General features: G+C 38.6%; 1 protein-coding gene across 1 annotated transcript in view; it reads left to right on the top strand.

Annotated features, from left to right (window-relative positions):
- Positions 1-20,098, top strand: part of LOC124168680 (E3 ubiquitin-protein ligase mib1-like) — a 288,747-nt gene that overhangs the window by 135,446 nt on the left and 133,203 nt on the right. The gene's annotated exons all lie outside the window — the stretch shown is intronic.

Below are 20,098 nucleotides of genomic sequence, written 5' to 3'. Positions count from 1 at the left end.
ATAACATAATAAGAGCTACAATTAGAGTGGTGAAAAGGATTTGTGGACATTGCCATTTTGAATAATTATGATATTTTAATCTCCATGTTAGTTTTTTGAATATAAAAATCTTACCTTTGATTGATCTGTGATGCATTACGAAACTGAACTAAAGCTATGGATGAGATATGGGGACTCAATTTTTTGAGAAGAAGGCAAAGGCAGAGATAGAGAGATCAAAATATTGCATACAATCGCGCTAGGTTGCGTGGAATCAGTGATTCCTCAGACCCTTTTGCCGTGGACGAGCTCGTCTTCAAGGGGCTCTACCATTGAGCCATACTCATTGAGTCAAAGTAAGTTAAAAGAAATTAAGGCTAAGAAAATGATCTCTGTATGTGACTTATACGCTCCTGAATTAATCCAATCACTTACGTAGGTCCTCTATGTACTTCACTTAAATGGCCAGGGGAGCCACTAAAAAAGCACCGGCACCGATAGTAATCCGGACTCTGCCAAAACAGCGTGTCCAGTTCCATTGAGGAATTAACAGCTGCTCTCAACTCAAACGAAATCCTTGCTAAATAGATCCACTTACCATTGAGGAGAGAGGAAATGAGCAGGATCATTCGCCAGCATGGAGACATTATATTTTTAATTCTTGATTTATTTATCATTAACATTACAGAGTTATTAATTCATATAACAATTTAATAAATTAAAATATGATTTACTTTATAAAAAACAATTTGGTTTACATGAAATACTATAATTTAAAAAAATATCAAAGTTAATGACTTCTCAGGTATTCCATGAATCTATAAAAGAGAGAAATGGAGAATTAATAATAACATACGCTTTCTTTTCACCCAGGAATTACATTGCTACACAAATGCCTGGCACAATAGGCTATGTTGATGGAACTTATGTAGTCATTAAAGCACCAAGAGAGCAGGAAAACTTATTTTTAAATAGAAAATCATATCACCCCATCAATGTTATGATATTTAATGGAAATCTATTGACATGGTATTTTTCAAATAAATCCAATTCAAAAAAGAGTTCTCCATTAGGACTGAGTTATTTCTAATAACGACTAATGAAATTTTTATCAATTGTCTCTATATAATTTTTGTCTGTTCTTAGAATGTGAAATTTGTAAATTTGCCTTTTTACCGAATTAATTCACTGTTATGTCAATGTAGGCATTAGCCAGTGGAAAATTTTAGCATGAAATAATAAAGCATTTTTTTAACTTGGAGACATCTCTAATCTCTCAAAATATTGAGAGATGCATGGATACCTTTGCCTTTCTTCAATTGAACTTACTCATTTGCAACAGCCTGGAAGCTCTCCACCATTTGGGCCATAACAGATCTTCTCACCTCAGCCGCCTTGACCATGCGTTCATCCAGCGATGTGGAGTTATCGTCTGAAGTAAATTTATTCACGATGCATTAGACTTCTCGAAAAATTGAAATTAATATATGTTTATGAACCAAATATTTATATAGAAAATTACAGCTCAAATATAAATACTATGGCATAGTAACACTGCAATGCGAAACTGAAAATTTATCGGCTATCCATACCTTAGAAGGAAAATAATGGAAAATCGCAATAATGCAAAAAGGGCCTCTGTCCTTATAAAAATAACTTCGTGATTGCTTTCTATCTTAAGGTGAGATTTTCTCTAAGATTTTCAATGGAATGAACTGGCTGCAGCTAATTAACTACATACTTGCTCACTAAATCATGAGTATCAATATGTTTATTATGACAGTGGAAATTACACATGAATGGTCTTAATTGAATCTTCGTTACAAATAATTTTTAGTATTACTTTCATTCCTTTTAAAGATAAAAGTGTTCAACAACCATAAACATATTGCTATTTGGGAAAAAGTTCCTAAGGATGTCATCCATATTAAAGTTATTTTAGTGCCGACTGGATTGGAGACAAATGTAACCCAAATACTCTCTGGAGATATACTTTTTAACAAACTAAATGAAAAGAGTGAAGACTAGAATATTATTGTGATTAAAAACATCAATATTTGAATATCCCTTACTTAATGCATATCGTATGTATTGAGCCAGCTACTTTCAGTCACTATGTTTCCAGATGTCACTTAATTTCTAACAGTAATTGACATGCAGAAAATTTAGCAAGAAAACTCACAACTTTTTTCTCTCGTCCTTTTTCCCCCTTCCCTGAGAGCCTTTATCAGCTGGTTTGGCAGTGGAACTGGGGGGCGGGTCATGTGAAGTAGAGGGGACAGGAGATGAGGCATGAGGAGGCAGCTCCTTGAGGACCACATAATTGGTTGCGAGCAAATGCAGGGTGCTCCTCCATAAATTGCAGCATTATGGCTCGCTGCTCTAGAGAGACCCTGAAATTGACTCCTTTGCCAGCATCATGTTCTGAAATTGAAAATTGAATACTCTGCAAAGATGAATTGTGAATAATCAATCACAACAAAACAATTATCTCCTTCAATTATAATAATTCACATTCATTTAACTAGCCAAAACAATTTGTAAACAAAATATAATCCATAAAGGTATCGTTTAGTAATACCATAATGGATTAGATGACATATGGATGCTGAGGGAAAAAATATTATCTTAAATATGTATTTGTTAGATAAAACTGTTTTTAAAAAGCATATTAAGGCTTCAAGTTTTCCTTTTGAGTATGAGCACGCCTTCCATTCATGTAACAAACAACAGCATGTAATCTTTGCTGGTAGAGAAACATAAGCATTGAGTAGAAAACATAATAAAGCAATAGAAATAACATGATTACATACTGCAAAAACATCTTACCTCTCAGGCATACAAATATAACTTCCATTATTGTAAAAATAAATGACATTTGTTAACGCGGAAAATCTGCATGTACTGACAGTAGCTTTATGATCTAATTAAAATACAGCATACTTTATAAACTAAGTAGAAAGGCATTTAATTAATATATATACTTCTTGATATTCCACGATGAGGTATTTACCACAAATATAACCCAGGTTGGGTAACACAGTAAAAAAGAGCCTCACAGGAATCATGCCATCTAATCATGGAATGGCATCAATGACACTAACACTCAAACTAAAGATGTACATAATTCATCTTTCAGGAGGATTGCAACCATTTATGTTACTGTCTATGCTTTTACTACAGAATTAGAGGCATTTTTTTTAACAACCATTTCAATTCAATGCAAGTATCATTACAGCCAAAGTAACTATCGTCCATTAAATATTACTTTTCTGGTAAATACCTTCCTCATGGTATCAAGTACGCCTTTCGTATGCACAAAAACATAATGCAAATTCATTTACAGCTTATTATATTTCCTCACATTCCCATCATATAAATAAATATTCCCACCACCGTATACACAACAAATAAACAAATTACCTATCCGGAATAAGACTTCCATTTCGTTGGTAAAGGAAGACATGCAGTGATTGCGAAACATACCATCTCAGCAATATAGAGCACTTAAATCATAAAATGCGCCAAATGATTATGTCATACCTTTAGGTTTATACCACTTGCCTTCTCGGTTATCCCGTCAGTATTCAGGGTATGCTCACAGTTGTTACAGAAATTGAAAAATGATCAAGTATGTGTTACCTCAAAAGAAGTAGCTTAACAAACATCGTCGTTCACCTTTATGATGTTGTCCTTCCATGGCTCCAGTCTTCTTCACTTTCTAAATTCAAAATCTAAAATAAAATACCAGTATTAGTATAATTTGTGCAGAGAGAATTGCAACCAAAACTGGTGAATAGATGAAGCCGCAACGGTGTCTGATGAATGAATGGATATTAAAGAATCAATGCTATGGTCAGGTGATATATTAGGCTAGTGAGTTATTTCTTGATACCTTAATTTAATTGTCGCTTGATTTCACATTGATTAAATTCAGGAGTCCCAACAGTGGATGAACGAACGAATTAGGCGGCATGTAACGTTTGCTTTGTTGAAATACGCATCACGTATTATGGGATAAATACTTTGTTTGACATTTTAAAAGGTTGTTTATCTATTGTTGGGACGAAAATAAAAGCCTCAGAATGTTGAAACAGCTGCTGTTTGGCATTCCGACATCGTTGGCCTCGATTTCGTTGACTTGTTTATTCATTATCAATCATCAGCATTTCATTATTTACCGTAATCGACGTAAATAAGTTTATACGATAAAAACAACTTCTTAGTCCTTAAATGTAATGAAGGATATTTAAAGAACGAGCAACTATCCGAGTTACTTACCTCAAATGGAACTACTTACCTCTTATTCTGTGTATTTGTGAAGCAGACACACCCAATGCGGCGCACGTTCTTCATTGGCTGCAAATGATAACGTCATTGTTTCATCCGTCAGTTATTGCGTCTCTTCGAAAAGCTTTTCGAATTCGAAGCCGGCGAGACGAAGGTCGTTACGTGGTCGCGCCGAAGCACCTTCGGCTTCGTCTTCGGCAAGCCTTCGGAAGCGGACCCGAAGTCGAATTCCGTGCCGAAGGCGAATCCGAAGACGGTCTCGAATTTACATGGTAACCCCCCTGAAAGAAAAATTCAGATGATGACCCATGTTTAAGAAAAAAACTTTATAAAATAGAGATTCCCTCAAACATATGAAGGCCCTCTAAACTTTTATCAGATTCTTATTTTCAAAAATTAGCCCGGTACACATAGCAGAAATCTTACGTTCTTCTCTCTGAGTAAAAAAACCATTATTTTTTTTCTGATTTACCTCAAAACTTTACCTTTATCTGGTTATTGTACGTTTGTCTTCAAATCGACGCAGATAAGAACGGTCGAGCAGGAGTGATGTGTCCTCTTGAACGGTCGGTGGTTGGATTTTAATTATCGGGCCAAATGATTTTATTTCAATAAAGAGTTTAATTAATAATTGAGGAGGAGTTAATATACAGGGTGTTTCAAAAAAGAATATACGCATTACAAAGTATTGTTTTGCCCAAACAATCGATCGTTACGCCTGGTTGTTCCCGAGGCTGCTCGAAGACAACTTAATTTTTCAACAATACGATGCACTCCTTCACTGGAGTTGCCTAGTGCGTGATTATTGTAATTAAACTCTACTTAAACTTTGGATTGGTCGTCAAGGAGCTGGCGTCTTATAATTCCTCAGCTGGGCTCCACGGTCATCGGATTTGATACCCTGTAACTTCTTCCTGAGGGGTTTTAGTAAAGACACCGCTTTTAACGCACCATTTATACGAACGTTTATGTGGCACCACTCCCACAGAACCTGGAAGAGATGAAAAACCGGATCCGTACTGCCTTAACATCTGCCACGAAGGATATGCTTGCCTTAGTATGGGAAGAATTTGAGTATCGATGTGACATTGTTCGTGCCCCTGATGGAGGACATATAGAACAATTTCAGTAAAGTTTTCACGGGTTTCGCACCGGGTCAGGTCCTCCATATCTCCTGCCAACGTTTCTCGAGCAACTCGCCCATCGTTATCTGGGATTCAGGAATCATCAGGGATTGGATACCTGAATCCCTGTTGACGATGGGCGAGTTGTTCATTGAAACGTTGGAAGGAGATATGGAGGACCTGACCCGGTGTGACATCTGAGATATCTTCATTGCAATTATTCACCGGGGAAAAAAACAAAAATTATATGACATATTGAACATCAGTGATCTACTATTGAGAGGTTAGTAAATATGTGTGTGAAGTTTCATTTTCGTATGTCTTAAAGTTTAATAAATATATGCATTCTAAATACGTATATTATTTTTCAAACTCCCTGTATTACGCCTGCTAATTAATTATACTTCCACATCCATGCGAAGGCAAAACTTGCCAACGTTTAGTAAGTTTTTACAGAAAATCCTTGGCAGGCACTGTGCAAAGTCTCATTGCCCCACGAGTTCCAGACGTCATTGCGTCTCCCGATCCCTTATTTCCTCCTCTGTCTCACTGTCTTATTTTCGCTCCTAATCCCATTATTCCTCGCCATTGCAAGTATTTGTGGCACGAGTACATTGGGGGAGTGATTATAATTCCCATTATTTGCAGTGCATGATGAAAAAATTGTCTTGTTTCGCACCCAATGAATTGTATATGAGCTTGTTCACAATTTTTAGTTTTTATATTCATCTATTGTTTACGCTCGTACTCAAATTCTTCCGCGGCAGTGCTCTAAAGTATTGGTGGCACGATTTCATTGGAGAAGTAATTATCATTCCTGTATTTTTCCGAATAAGATGTAGCAGTTGTGTTTTTCGCAGCGGATTAATAGGATATGAGCTTGTTCTCAATTTTTGAAATTTTGATCTATCAACACTACAGTAACCCTAACTTTTCATACACATGTACAAGGTACCGGGTAAGCCACCACCAGAGTGCGAGGCACGGGGTGAATCCACTCCGGGCATGTTGACACTCATCCTATGTAGGCTTAATCAGAAACAAGCCCGATTGCCGTACACAGGCCAAGTACCCAGGAAAACGACACACGGCCAGACCAGAAACTAGGAGAGTGCTAGGGACACGAACATGCTACTAAGCAAATGAAACGACTATTTAGTTATCTAATTCGTCACTCTTATCTACATCTACATAATACCCTGCGAGCCACCTTTAGGGTGTTTGGCAGGGGGTGATCAATCACCAGCATGCTATTGAACTCCCACTTATGACGTAAAGTGCTACGATAGTGGTCGGTTGCCATCCACAAATGCGCATTCTAAGTCAGCTGACGCCAGTTTTGCATTCGAGTTACGAGGTAACCGAGTGAATAGTTCTACTAGCATTGCGCCGAAAGGTCCCGGTAGAGCGCGTGTCTGATTAATGCTAGGATAAGAACTGCATGCCTGGTGCTCGGTAACTCGTAGGTGTAGATCCACGCTTTGTGAGAGCGAAATAGTGAACGAGCTGTGGAACTCGTCCAACGAGCCGCGCATGCGGACACTCTCTTCGTCGGCGTTAGGGCGTGTATCAGGCAAGTCGCCGCCAGGACCGAGTTTTCCCGCGCTCCGTGTGTTTGGCGAGGGCCGAAAACCGCTGCCGGCCGACCGACGTTCTTTTTTCTTCTCCAACTCTTCCCTCTCACCTGTCCCATCAAGCTCAAAAAACCTTGCCTCCCTCCCCTCGTTTCTGGTACACCTGTCTACGCCACTCCTTCCCCTCCCACCCTTCCCAACCTTGCGTGGCGGCTGGTTTTGAGGATTTTCCGAGGGCGGGAAATGGTGCCGTGTCGGCGGTTCTCCATCGTTTGTTGTGGTGACTTTCGTCGTTGGGCGGGAAAAGGGTGACCGGTCCTTTTCAGGTTGCGGTTCTGGCGGGAGAATTTCGGACCTTAACGCCGCTTCTGCACAGGTGTGGGATGAGAGAGGGAAGGTGCTGCTGCGTACTCAGCGGATAGGTAAACGTGACGTATTGCCCGGAAATGTATAATACGTGACGTTTAGTGTTAAGAATAAAGCAGTTAGCAGTTTCACATGAGTAAAAAAGATATCGGAAAATTGATTTGATCTAGTCCACTATGGCGTTGATAGAATTTTTCCACTTTTGGCCCATCGTTAGAGGGAAGTTTGGGTTGTTACCGAGGTAACGTAAAGTTGTTTATTTTCAGAGATTTATGCGGTTGAAAAAAGTTATATATTTGCTTTTTCTCGTTCGTGTATTTAATAACCTCATCTATCATTGTATAATTATGATTTTGCGGCTTATTCGTAATCACCCCCTGCCTGATTTGTCACTCCCTGCCAAACACCCTAGAGGTGGCTCGCAGGGTATAATGTAGATGTAATCGTTTTTAAGGCTTATCCCCATTTTCTATGAGCCATGCCTGGGTACAACTTCTCATACCTCTTTTTTCATTATTTCATGCCTGTTCCATTTCTCAATGGTTGATCTTTCTTGCATCCTCGCGTATAGTCAATTAGTATGCTGCGTGTCCTTAATATTGTAGGTCGGCATTCTTTACCTAACTATACCAATGGATTTACTCTAATCTCATTTATATTTGGCAGCTTCTTATGTTGCTAATTATTCTTTTTATTAACCGAAAGAGGCCATCATACAGGCCCATATCAATTATTTATCTTGAATTCGTTGTAGGTTCACTTTCTTTCTAAGCAGTAGGTTTTGAATGAATTTCACTCAAACGGTATTATCTAATGAGTAACTACATTGTCTTCCATCATTATTTTATAATATTCCAAGGTCTAAATAAACTTTTCGTAATTAATTTTTCTCACTTGTCAAGGTTTTAAGTTTTTTTTTTACCGAAACTTTGATCGTTACCATAGAGAAGATCTGTCGCGTCCACTAATGTATAAAAGTTGCGTCGTTGAACTCATTAGTCGAAAAATATTATCGACCTGGTTTTTTCTGTGTGACGGAAGCATTTTTTCTCGAAACCTTACTTCCTCCGACACCGGTGGAGAATACCATAAAAATTCCTTTCTTTAATTCGTGTGGTTTTTAATTCTCCTCTCAATTTCTCCTGTATGTTGGCAATTTCTTTTTTCTTTTCATTGTTTAATGCGCTCCGCATTATCTCCTTTATTTTGTTTTCTCCTAAATTAATTTTAATATTTTCATGTTTGTTTCTGTTTTCATCTCGAGCGCCGACGAAATAATACTCGTGTTAACCTTGCGTTTTTTCCCTCTCGTTCATGCCTAGTCAGAGTCGCATTGTATTAAAAATATTTTTTGTCTTTCTTTTCCGGGAGCAGTTGTTTAACTACTCAAAATGTCATTCCAGCCTTACCCTTTCTTTCTTTGCCTCTCAAATACGAGTTTTCAAGTCCAAGTGCATCCGGTAAACTTCTCCTTTTTCATTCATGTTGTTGTGGAAGCTACAATGATGAAATTTCCCGTGGACAATGCAGGAATGACAATTCATTAAATGAGGGAGTACTTGGAGTGAAACAATTGAAATATTCAATTTATTTGGTTGGAAAGGAAATTTGCCGCATTAGCCAGAAAATTAGTGGGATGAATGGGTCAATGAAAGTGGAGCTTTTAGAGAAGGAACACGAGTGTGTCATTGTATGATTGTAAAAAGGAATTAAAATTGTGGAATATTTAATATGGCCCCGAATGGCAGTGAAGAATGGAATTTACGAAACCAGATAATCGGGTAATTTTGCTCAGGAGCTGGAAATGTTGAGGAGAAGGATGATAATTTATCACAGGAAAAAGTGAGTTTCTGTTGTGGTGGAAAAATTAGAGAAATTGAAGGTTCTAGTATAATGGTTGAATTATTTTATAATTAAGTAGTATTAGAGGAAATCTCCCGGTGAAATCTATAGATTCGGCTTATGCGTGGTAAAAATCCGTGCTGAATGAAGATGAACAACCTTTGTAAATTTTCACCGAATAATTTGTTGGTACGACGCGTGTCGACGGAAATACGTCCAAGTACGCGAGAATGGCGCCTAAGCGTCGAAGCGCGTCTTGCCAATTAAATGTTCCGTGAAAAAATACTGAGGCTTTTTTAAATCTTCATTCAGTAATCTCGCGATTTGGATCGTTTGACGGCCCCTTTTGTTAGGTTCTTTAATATTTGAAATAGAACGACCAGGGTTTCATGACATAGTTACATCGTTAGGTCATGACTAGGCAGGTCAACCGGACTATGTATGCTATGGAACCCATGTCATGCACTTTTCAACTATATTAATGAAACTAACATAGTTTATTCTTTCATATTCCATTTAAATTTTGGATAGGAATATCAAAAGAAATGTTTTCTTTGTGTCAATATCATATAATATTATTAAGATAGAATAGTGATCCACTATTCAATTCAGTTTTCAGGCCTTAATATGACAGGAAATTATGGAGTGCCTGTTAGGGTGGGCCGTAAAACCCTATGTTTTTAGGCTCTATTTGAATACGTTATAAACTTATTACAAAGCGAAAACATCTAATTCAAAAATAAGAAAATAATCGATAAAATGAAGTTGTTTTCATATTTTTTCGAACTTAAGGGCCTTTGCGCGACCGGAAGATGTTAACCGCTTTTGATACCTTTTTGTCGTTTGCTTTGTCAATACAATAGGGTAGTTTCCTTCATCAAAGAAAACGAAAGGCATTGATTGCGATTCGTTACCCACCATTAGTGTATTCATAATACACAAATTATTTGGTTTTTGAAATACCGGTTTAGACGAATGGCAAGGGTCAAATTTTATCCTCATTTGAAAAAGGCCAGATTGGCGCCCATGCGATTCCACTCCGCATGACGTCACAGGGACCTAGTTTTTACACGAGAGGATAGGAGTTATACATCGTCTGAGGTTACCAATGCATGCATGAGGCACAGAGCTCAGGGAAACATGTCTTAATTAATCACCTATTAAAACTGGCTAATTTCGGAAAGTTTTCTTCGTTTGATAAGATATTAATAAACCTTTTTTAAGCCAAGCGCTACCATCCAGCAAGGTACTCAGCTATCCGCTAGCATCCTGCGACGTATCAGCGCTAAGCCTCGCCTCAAGGTCACCTCACCGGGCGGGAGGGGGAACCAGAAATACGACGTACGGAGATATTTCCCGGCATTCATACTTAAGCGTCGCGTTTTCGCGCGCTTGAAAATTTTCACTTTTCATTTAATCGCGAAAAATAGATGTTGTCATTCGAAAATCTAAGAGCGTGAAATGCGCACTCCAGGAGTAATAATCTTTCGATTAAAACAATAAAAAAATAATAGGAAACCACCCTATTCGAAACTTTTCCGCGCTATTACAACTTCGAAATAAAAAATATGTTTCGAGTTTTTTTGGTCCACCATAGTGCTTGTGTCCTAAATACGTGGTATGTCGCCAGCGAATATCCCTTTTCTGAAAATGCGAAAATTGAATAGGCTCTGGCCGTTTTTCTCGCTCGGATTAAGCTATTCACTAAACTACTCCGGTCCGTCTGCACCATGGGGGAAAAAAGTTGACGTTTCCGCGTAACTTGCCTTGGCTTACCCCTCCTCCGTACCCCTCGTCCATTCTCTACCGTGTAATATCCTCCTGAGTCATACATATCTCCATGCATAGCCATGGGATTCGGCTTGAAACTAGGCTAAGCCGGCTGGGTGTGACCCCCAAGTTCGGTATAACTTATGTCCAGTCATGCATCTTGTCGACCTAACCCCTTGAATTTTTGTTGCCGTAGCTTGCTCCCTGTTTCTTCATCCTACGGCCTGTTCGAGGGATAGCTTGGCTCTCGGCTTTCTTGCTGCGGAAATTTTGAATGGGATGTCTTAAATAGTCAAGCTCCAGTTAATCAAGCTTATGAGGGATGGCGATCGTTTAATTAAATTTTATTCAACTACATTGCATATCAGGCTAAGTAATTGCAATTTCACAGTAGATCACAATTGATATCTCTGAATACCTGTGCAATACATACCAGGAGTGGTGTGACTGATAATTACTATATGCGATACTGGGTAAAAACTTTTTCTCGCAAACTTAGTGTATTTCTGCCTCCTGAATTAGCAAATGATGCTGAAAACATCTAACCTTTTTTTGAGTTATTAGCAAATGAATGCCGTAATTGATGTCAAATCACGTTAGTGACACGGAAATGGCGAAACAATAGGCTTAAGTAGCTGTAAGAAGTATCGATAAAGGGTATATACTTAGTAAGTAGTTCAAGGTTTTAATAATGGATTATCTTTGTGCTCTAGTTTTCCTTGTTAATGTCGATAGATGTCGTCTATAATGCCGAAACATTTTTGTAAATAAAATACGCTATTACGTTAATTTTTAGCCAATTACGTTTATTAAACTGGGAGATCAAGCCACAAGTAATTTTTGCACTACAATGATAAATTTATTATGTATACGGGTATACAAATTCGTATTTTTGCTTTCATGGGCCTATATACGCTGCTTGTTGCTTTGTGAGAAATTACTTCGGTTTAATTTACGCTACTATCTGGCAGTATTTTTTTCGGGGATAGTGCCCTGATCTAAGTCATTCAGGACATTTGCAATAAAATTAATCTTAATAGGGGTGGATAGTTTTTTCCTTTGAATTGGAAGAAAATAATTGTTTTTTTTGTTGTATTTATCGAGTGTATGTTTTAAGACATCCTTTAAAATCGTAAACATGAGTACTTTTCTTTTTCTTTATCGAGGTATTGTCATAAGTTGACCTCTAGTCCAAAGGGAAGTAGGAAAACGCGTGTTCTACGGTGAAATATTTTTATTGTAAAATGATGTCGCATCTGGGTGTTCGGAATGTGTGTGGCTGAGAATGAAGAGGGCGAAATGTTTAAGGCAACTGAATACGTGGGATGATGGATGAGTTGAGGGCGACTCCTATGGGTTTGGGAAACCTACCTCCATAAACACGTATTACCTTGTCAGAGCTTTTTCCTTATAGCCTTCACTTAAGTGTACATGCACTAAAATATCGGGCGAATGCCTTGTCCATTTATACTTATCCATCCCATTATGTATTTAACAATCATTTTTCGAAAGATCAATAGGTTTCGAACGAGAAATGAGATTGCTGTAGCAATACTCATAATTCTTTTTTCGATTGTTAGCTGGTTAAATTCAAATGGCAAGGCGGTATGATTGCCATGGGAGCTAAGTAAACAAAATAGTGAGTTAGTCTGCGCATTGGCCTGGGAAGTCCAAGGTAGGGGAGACCGGGGCACGTTGGCCATAGGGGCAGGATGGCCCAGTCGAGCTAATTCATACAATATACACTGAATCGTGCTAGGAATCTATCAGAAGGTTGGTGGCACACTTACCCTTTCTCCACAATACCATTACGACTGACGGAGCAGTTTTTGACAAGTTGTAGCGATTAATTGTATTTGCGCGTGTTTCAGTAAAATTCTACACACAGGTTAAATGTGTGTTATTTAAGTTTTGATCAATATGGGCCCAATAGCTGAGTACTATAATTAAAGATCATAGTTTAAGGATAACTTCTGTGTGGCATACAATCTAAATTGCTTCAGTGAGTTTTGTAACCAATAGAATTTATTGTAAAAATGGCGATGGGGCAGGTTGGCCCAGCGACGACGGGGCACGTTGGCTACCCAGGCCAACATACCCCGCCCTATGCATTCCTTCGTTAAAAATGGCCTAATTTTGAATAGACGATCACTTCCATCATCAAATGAGCTGTCATTCAGGTGTAAATGACTTAACATTGTTTCAAAGCGGTTACAATGCATGTTTGCCGACAAGAGTGTGGGGATGTACCTTTTGTTAAGTTTTGTTACCTTTTTGGACCAACACATTCGTTTATTTGGGTATTTATCGTAGTACGACATTAGCATTACATGTCATATTACCTGATTTTATAATGTCATACGTTCTTCCTTCTCCAAAGCTAGATATACATTTTTCTGGTCGGCATATATGTCACTGTTTATGCAAATGTGCTTAAGCAGCTCATCCGAGAAAAATGAAAAAAAGCCGAGTGGACTTACGCATTTGATTGCCTCTTCAGTGGGAAGAATTGGATTACAATTAAAATTGAGCTCGAAAGCTGGATTACCCCTTCCTCACTTACATGAATTATTTTCTGTTACATTTGAGGGTAAGCTTGCATCAATAGTCAACTCGATAGGTTCCGCTGGGTCTGGGATTAGCCGTCTTTGGGAGCGTTGGGTTGCGTCTGAACTGCTTAGACACAAAGACTCAATTAAATTCACAGAGGCTACTAAAATATAAGCGCATTGGTGAGGACAGACTTCTATTTGAACGTAACATAGTATCACAATGTAACGGATGTCAACTGGAGCTAAAAAAAATAAAATACGCGCGTCCGATATAGGAAGATGAAGATTCACTGTGCCTAAAGTGTGCCTTTTTCGACGGTCAGCCTGGAACACAATGTATTTAGTGCACAAATTGCAAGCATTGGGCTCATAAGACATGTGTGAACAATGAAATCCGCGTACTATTTCACAAGGGCAATAATTGTGCTGATCCTTTGTATCTAGGCAGTCGCGAAAGTTAACTGGTTTGTATTAGTACGCCAGAAATCCTAATAATTTAGAGCTTTCCCGTTGTTTTGGTAAAATGATTACATATATTGAAATATAGTTCGTGATAACTATTAGTTTTATTTTGATTTCCTAAAACCATACTAGTTCAGCTTAACAAAAAATACATGGGCCAACGTGCCCCAGCCGCTGGGCCAACTTGCCCCGATGTAGGGGCAGATTGGCCCACCTGTCATATGCCCAGTATTTATTTATTTTTTTAAATTTATAACTCATATATTCATGTTTAATTATTGCCATCCAGGTTTAGAAAGACTGTTCTATAATTTAGCAATAATTTCATAAAGTTAACAATGCACAAATAAAAAATATTTAAAAATGTAAAAAAATCGGGCCAACGTGCCCCGGTCTCCCCTACTCGGTTGGTTTCCCGGTTCTGTAGAAAATTTTCATTGCATTGAATTTCATTTTCGTTCGCGCGGAAGGTTGGAATATATCATAGATTTTTTGGTATTTGATTCTCGAAAATTCGCTTCTACCATATCGATTTCATGTTAATGACGTTTCATTTTGACTCAAATTTCTCTCAATTTTTTTATTCTCTCATGAAGGTGATGATTTTTAAAAAAATCAGCATTTCATGCTGCAAAATTGAAGAGGGGTTAGCTATATGAGGGTGCGTGCCAGGCTTAGCTAATTTTGACCTGTGACAGCGCAATGCTTTTAGCGGAGGAATAACTTGGGTCATTGAACCGCTTTGGGAGAGAGATTTCCAGAGGTTAATGCACGAAACAAAAGTTCTCATATGCGATCCAAATCCGGTCGAGGGTGAAGTAATCTGCTCTGGCTTGAATTGTGAGCTTCCGAGGGCGCAGCGTGCTGTGGAAACTTGAATACACCTTTTCAGCTCTAATTGCCAGATTGTTATTTATACGAAGCCGAATTCGGTGTTGGTTCCTTCAAAGCGCTACCTCTTTAATGGCGGAACTACTGAGAGCATTGGCACTCCTACCAGTAATTTTATTTTCCGGGGGTAGATTTCGTGAATAAAGCGACCCCACTCAGTCACCGCAAAAGGTTTTCTCGGGAATCAGGCGGGTAGAAATAATTTCTTTTTGAAATGCGATGATGTTTATTCTTTGGGATTCGTGGAATCTTTCAAAATTGAATTAGAAGCCACACATACCCTTTAAACAATGACTATTTGTTGTTTTCAAATAAATCTTCCGGGAGTAGATTTCGTGAAAAAAGCCCCACTTAGTTATCGCTAATGTTATCCCCGGGAATTAGGAGGTTAGAATTAATTTCTTTTTGAAATGCGATGATGTTTATTCTTTAGGATTTGCGGAATCTTTCAGAATTGAATTAGAAGCCACACATATTCTTTTAACAATGATTATTTGTAGCTTTGAAATAAATCTTGTGGGAGTAGATTTCGTGAAAAAGCCCCACTCACTTACCGCTAATGTTATTCCCGGGAATTAGGAGGGTAGAATTAATTCCTTCTTGAAATTCGATGATGTTTATTCTTTGGGATTCCAAGAATCTTTCCAAATGAAATCTAATCCACCCATGTCACTCTAAACAGTGATTATTAGTAGCCATGCAATGAGTCTTCCGGTAGTAGGTTTCGTGAAAAAAGCGACCTCACTCAGTTACCACAAATGTTATTCGCGGGAATTAGGAGAGTAGAATTAATTTAGTTTTGAAATGCGATGATGTTTATTCTTTGGGATTCGAGGAATCTTTCCAATTCAAATCTAAGCCTCCAAGTCGCCCTCAAATCAATGATTATTAGTGGGCGTGAAAAATTTTATATTAAAATTCTAAAACATTTAAATTTTTAAATATACTTGAGGACTTAAGGCTGAACTGTGTGAAACCTTTTCACTCTGGAAAATGAATGAATACATTTTGTTAGGTTCTCTAATACATATATGAAATAGAACGACCAGGGTTTCATGACATAGTTGCATCGTTAGGTCATGACTAGGCAGGTCAACCTGACGATGTTTGCTATGGAATCCATGTCATGCACTTTTCAACTATATTAATGAAACTAACATAGTTTATTCTTTCATATTCCATTTAAATTTTGGATAGGAATAGCAAAAGAAATGTTCTTTTTTTGACGCATGATCTTTTATTTTCTGGCAGATTATGTATTTTTATCTTACATTAGTTTTGCAGAATTAACTTACTGGAAGATCAAGCAACTATTACCGTACAATTTATCCTCGAAGGGGTTTTAAGTCGGAAAAGTGTCATTCCCGGTTCAAAGTTCAACGAATGACGAGCGAATGAATTGATCATTCATTTTCGAATGTGATCGGCGATGCGGTGATCGAGATTCTAAAATACTGGGACGCTCAACGCATTGAACTACTGTGTCTGTCTCTGTTGCATTTGGCGCTGTCGATAAATGTTTTGAAATTTTCTGTACACATTTGTGGTAATTCTCTCCCTTGTGTAGAGGAAAACGTTGAGTGCAAATTGATTCAAAGGTTTAATTTATAAAGAATTGATATTCGGCCGTGATAGCAATAATATTTAGGCTTTTCTACGAGCTACTTTAGGCCATCCCATGGCAACTCCCAGATTCCAGAATTTACATGGGTATTGCCATGAGGATTCAGTAACCTGGATAGCGTAGTCGTCTACGCAGCGGCCAGGAAGGCCGAAGGTCTGTAGTTCGATTTGTTCTCATGGTGCGGAATGTTTTCTCACGGCAATGCATTTAAATTTCACCGCCGTTCACGCGGCGGGCTTCGAAAAATTACATATAATTCGTAGAACTCTAACTTCCGTATTCAGATAAGAGAATTCCCATTTATCTGATTAATCTCTTTTGTTTACGATGAAAAGGTTCCTCCTCATTTCACTTGGTAAAAACAGTATCATTTACTGCGTATGTTTGCCGGCAAAATGTATTGGAAAATATAATTTCTCCAATGAAACGTCCTTCAATGCCCTCGTTAAGTGATTTCGTGCATGCTTTTAATATTATGGGGCGTCGTGACCATGCATTGTAGTTCTTTTTGACCCTTTCACTCCGTGTGACACTCCCATGTCCACTTTCACAGAATGTCCGTGAAAGTGGACATGACTATTATAGGGGTTTTACCTCCCAATGTGTATACTTGTCTATAATTATCGATGTAGGCTAAACAATTTACCACTTGAAAATGTACTATATATTTGAAATGAGTGGCAATATCATTATTCAAGTTGAATGGACAAAAATAATTTTCATCAGGATGGAGAATATGCATGACTGAAAGGGTTAATTAAATGTCTTCACGTATTCACGTTACTGATTTTCGATGTCCTTTGGAAGTGTCTATGGGCCCGTATTATTGGGCGTAATTTTTTTCCTTCCACTCATCGACCCACCTTGGCATCGGAATTGTGATCGGTGCGAGGGAAGACGAATGTCTTTCATTAGAAATTCTCCTCCCCCGTTTTAATTTCCGCCCCAGCGGACGTGGAATTTTCGACTCTGGGTTTAATCCGTCGTAATGCCCTCGCTCGACGCCTTCCTTTTAAAGGTCACTGCGACACGAAAGCTTCATGAAGGAGAATGCCTCCGAAAGGTCTTTTTCATTATAATCATCATTACCGCCCCGCGCCGTGAAGCGTGGTCTCTTCATGCCGGTGTTTAATGATAGACATTTCATCTCATCAGCCGGTAGGATATTTTAGACATTAAATCCTGTCAGGATACATACGAACAATATGCGTTCCGAGACCTTGTTCGTAAGCTGGAAAACCCAAGCATTGAAATTTTGTGTTGACTCACGACGGTCACGAACTGATCAAGCACGATTTTCTATCGGCCATCAGTTTCCCAATTCTCTATCAGTCGTACTTCGTGACCCTGTTTGTGAAGCAACAGTTTCTAAGGCGTGTCCCCGGAGGACAATATCTATATGATAATGTTAAATGGTTGAAATTCGTCGCGGCAAAGAATTTCTCTACTGCGCGTTAGGCCCAAAGTGCGGTTCCTCCGTGCCGCACCCCCAGTTGCATCGGCCAAATTCAAAGGTGCTAAATTTGAAAGATCGAAACAATAAATGTTAGTATCTCTAAAAGTTCGTAAGTCAGAATGCTCGAAGTAGAGGACTTACTGTATTCCTTTCCCTAGACCACTTCGCTTTGCAATGGTTTTTAATGCAGTTGTCCAGAAGGGACCCTGGATCATTCGGTAAGCAGCCTACTGCTACTGGATGAATTTGATACGACTTTGAGTATTCCATTGATTTTAATCAACCCCAACGCGGTTTCAACAGCTATGATGCTTGATCGTTCAAATCGCAGTCGATTTTGAATAAAAATCTGTATAATATAAAAGTATGGAAAGTTAAATGGCCAGATATTAGCATGCAGCAAAAGATGGAGGCTAGGACAGAGATTAACCTAGGAAAACGAAAACTAGAAGAGGTGAATGAGTTATCTTACGTAGGAAGCCGAATGGCTTACGATACACGAAGCAAGAAAGAAATAGTATGATAGCAGTGTCACTCAGGGCTTTCTACGAAAAGAAGAATATTCTTACAACTGATAATAGAAGCATGGAAGTAAAGAAACAATTCATCACGTGCTATATGTAGAGCATGTTTCTCTGTGGGTGCGAGGCTTGTAAGTTGATAGCAGCATAGAAGCCAAGAGTGGTGGCATCCGAAATGTGGTGCTACCGAATAGTGATGAAGATGAAATGGATCGGCCGACCAAGTAACAAGGAAGCGCTGAGAAAAGTGGGAAAAAAGAGGTGTCTTCTATAAACCTTAGGCAAAAGACAGGAAAACTTAGTTGGCCAAATTATGAGGCATGATGGCCTGTTGAAAACAATCGTAGAACAGGAGGAAGGGAAGATGGGCAAAGGACGGCACCGAATCAGTTACATAGGACTGGTTATAAATGCTGTAAAATAGAAAAAAATACGTCTTTATGAAAAGGCTTGCGGATTGGAGAGAGGACTGCAGAGCTGCGTCAAACCAGTCTTAGGATTGTTGAATTATGATGGTGATAATACAAAGTATGATTTAATTCAATATGAAAAAAATTCAGTAAGTGACGCCTGAAGGAATTTCATTCATTCGCATTGCTCGTAGTGTACCACGCACCTCCATTGATTTGTATCGCTTATCAAGTTATCATATCGACTTTTTTTAAAAGTACATATCTAGATGATATTCTCTTATTCGCTAACTGGGATTCGACTTTATCCCGCCTAGAAAGGGTTACTGGCAACCACCATATAGGGAGTGGAAGATAATCGGGGAAAAGAGAAGATATCGTGAGGATTTATTCACGATACGAATTTACATGAATATTTGATATATTAGCTGCAGTGAAACATATTGGAATGTTTAGTAAAAATCACTTACAACGACCACGCGTGTAACGTAATCCCTCCTTTAACGCGGTGACTTCCCGGTACTTTGGCTATCCCTATGATTGCCTGTATGTCTAGAATGCCGATATCAAATTACTTCAATGCATCATGAATGGGTCCTTCAGATGCATTGATCTCCTCTCATTCTTTTCATTCCATATTCCAGCCCGCGCAACCCGCAATACAGAAACTTTACACCTGGCCATATTCAGACTCAATTTCCCAAATATTTCCTACCGTTTACCTTTTCTTTTTTATTCCCATTCGAGTACTTCTTCCCTTGACCTCTTTGCCTCCCGCACCAGTTTCAAATGCCAACTGCAAAGCCTTTCATTCCGATGCCCACCTTTTTGTATATATATTGCATTTGTTAAACACCATTGTTATTTATGATTTTATTTTATATTTGTTTTATCATATTTACATAATTTATTATGTAATATAAGGGCCCTAGTGCCGTTTTTGGTGTGAAATAAATAAATTAAGTACTGACTTAACTTTTATTTTCTTCAACCTGGCCCAGACGAGGCCAATATCCGGCCACAGCTTCCTCTGGGCCTGTACTTGAGTACTGGTCCAAAAGAGTACTGGTCCCCCCCACCCGAGTGCATTCATTCACCCCCGCTCTTTAATCCTTTACCCCACACTCCTGCTTTCTTTTTAAAAGCCTCCTCTTCATCACCTCACCCCAAAACGCTTCCTTCCTCCTCCACCAGAAGACCTCTCCCGTATCTCTTTCTCCGTCCCTGCATTCCCTGC

The sequence above is a fragment of the Ischnura elegans genome, chromosome 12, assembly GCF_921293095.1.
Source record: "Ischnura elegans chromosome 12, ioIscEleg1.1, whole genome shotgun sequence".
NCBI classification, from domain to species: domain Eukaryota; kingdom Metazoa; phylum Arthropoda; class Insecta; order Odonata; family Coenagrionidae; genus Ischnura; species Ischnura elegans.
The sequence above is the reverse complement of the archived record's forward strand: the minus strand, read 5'-3'. Positions and strand labels throughout refer to the sequence as shown.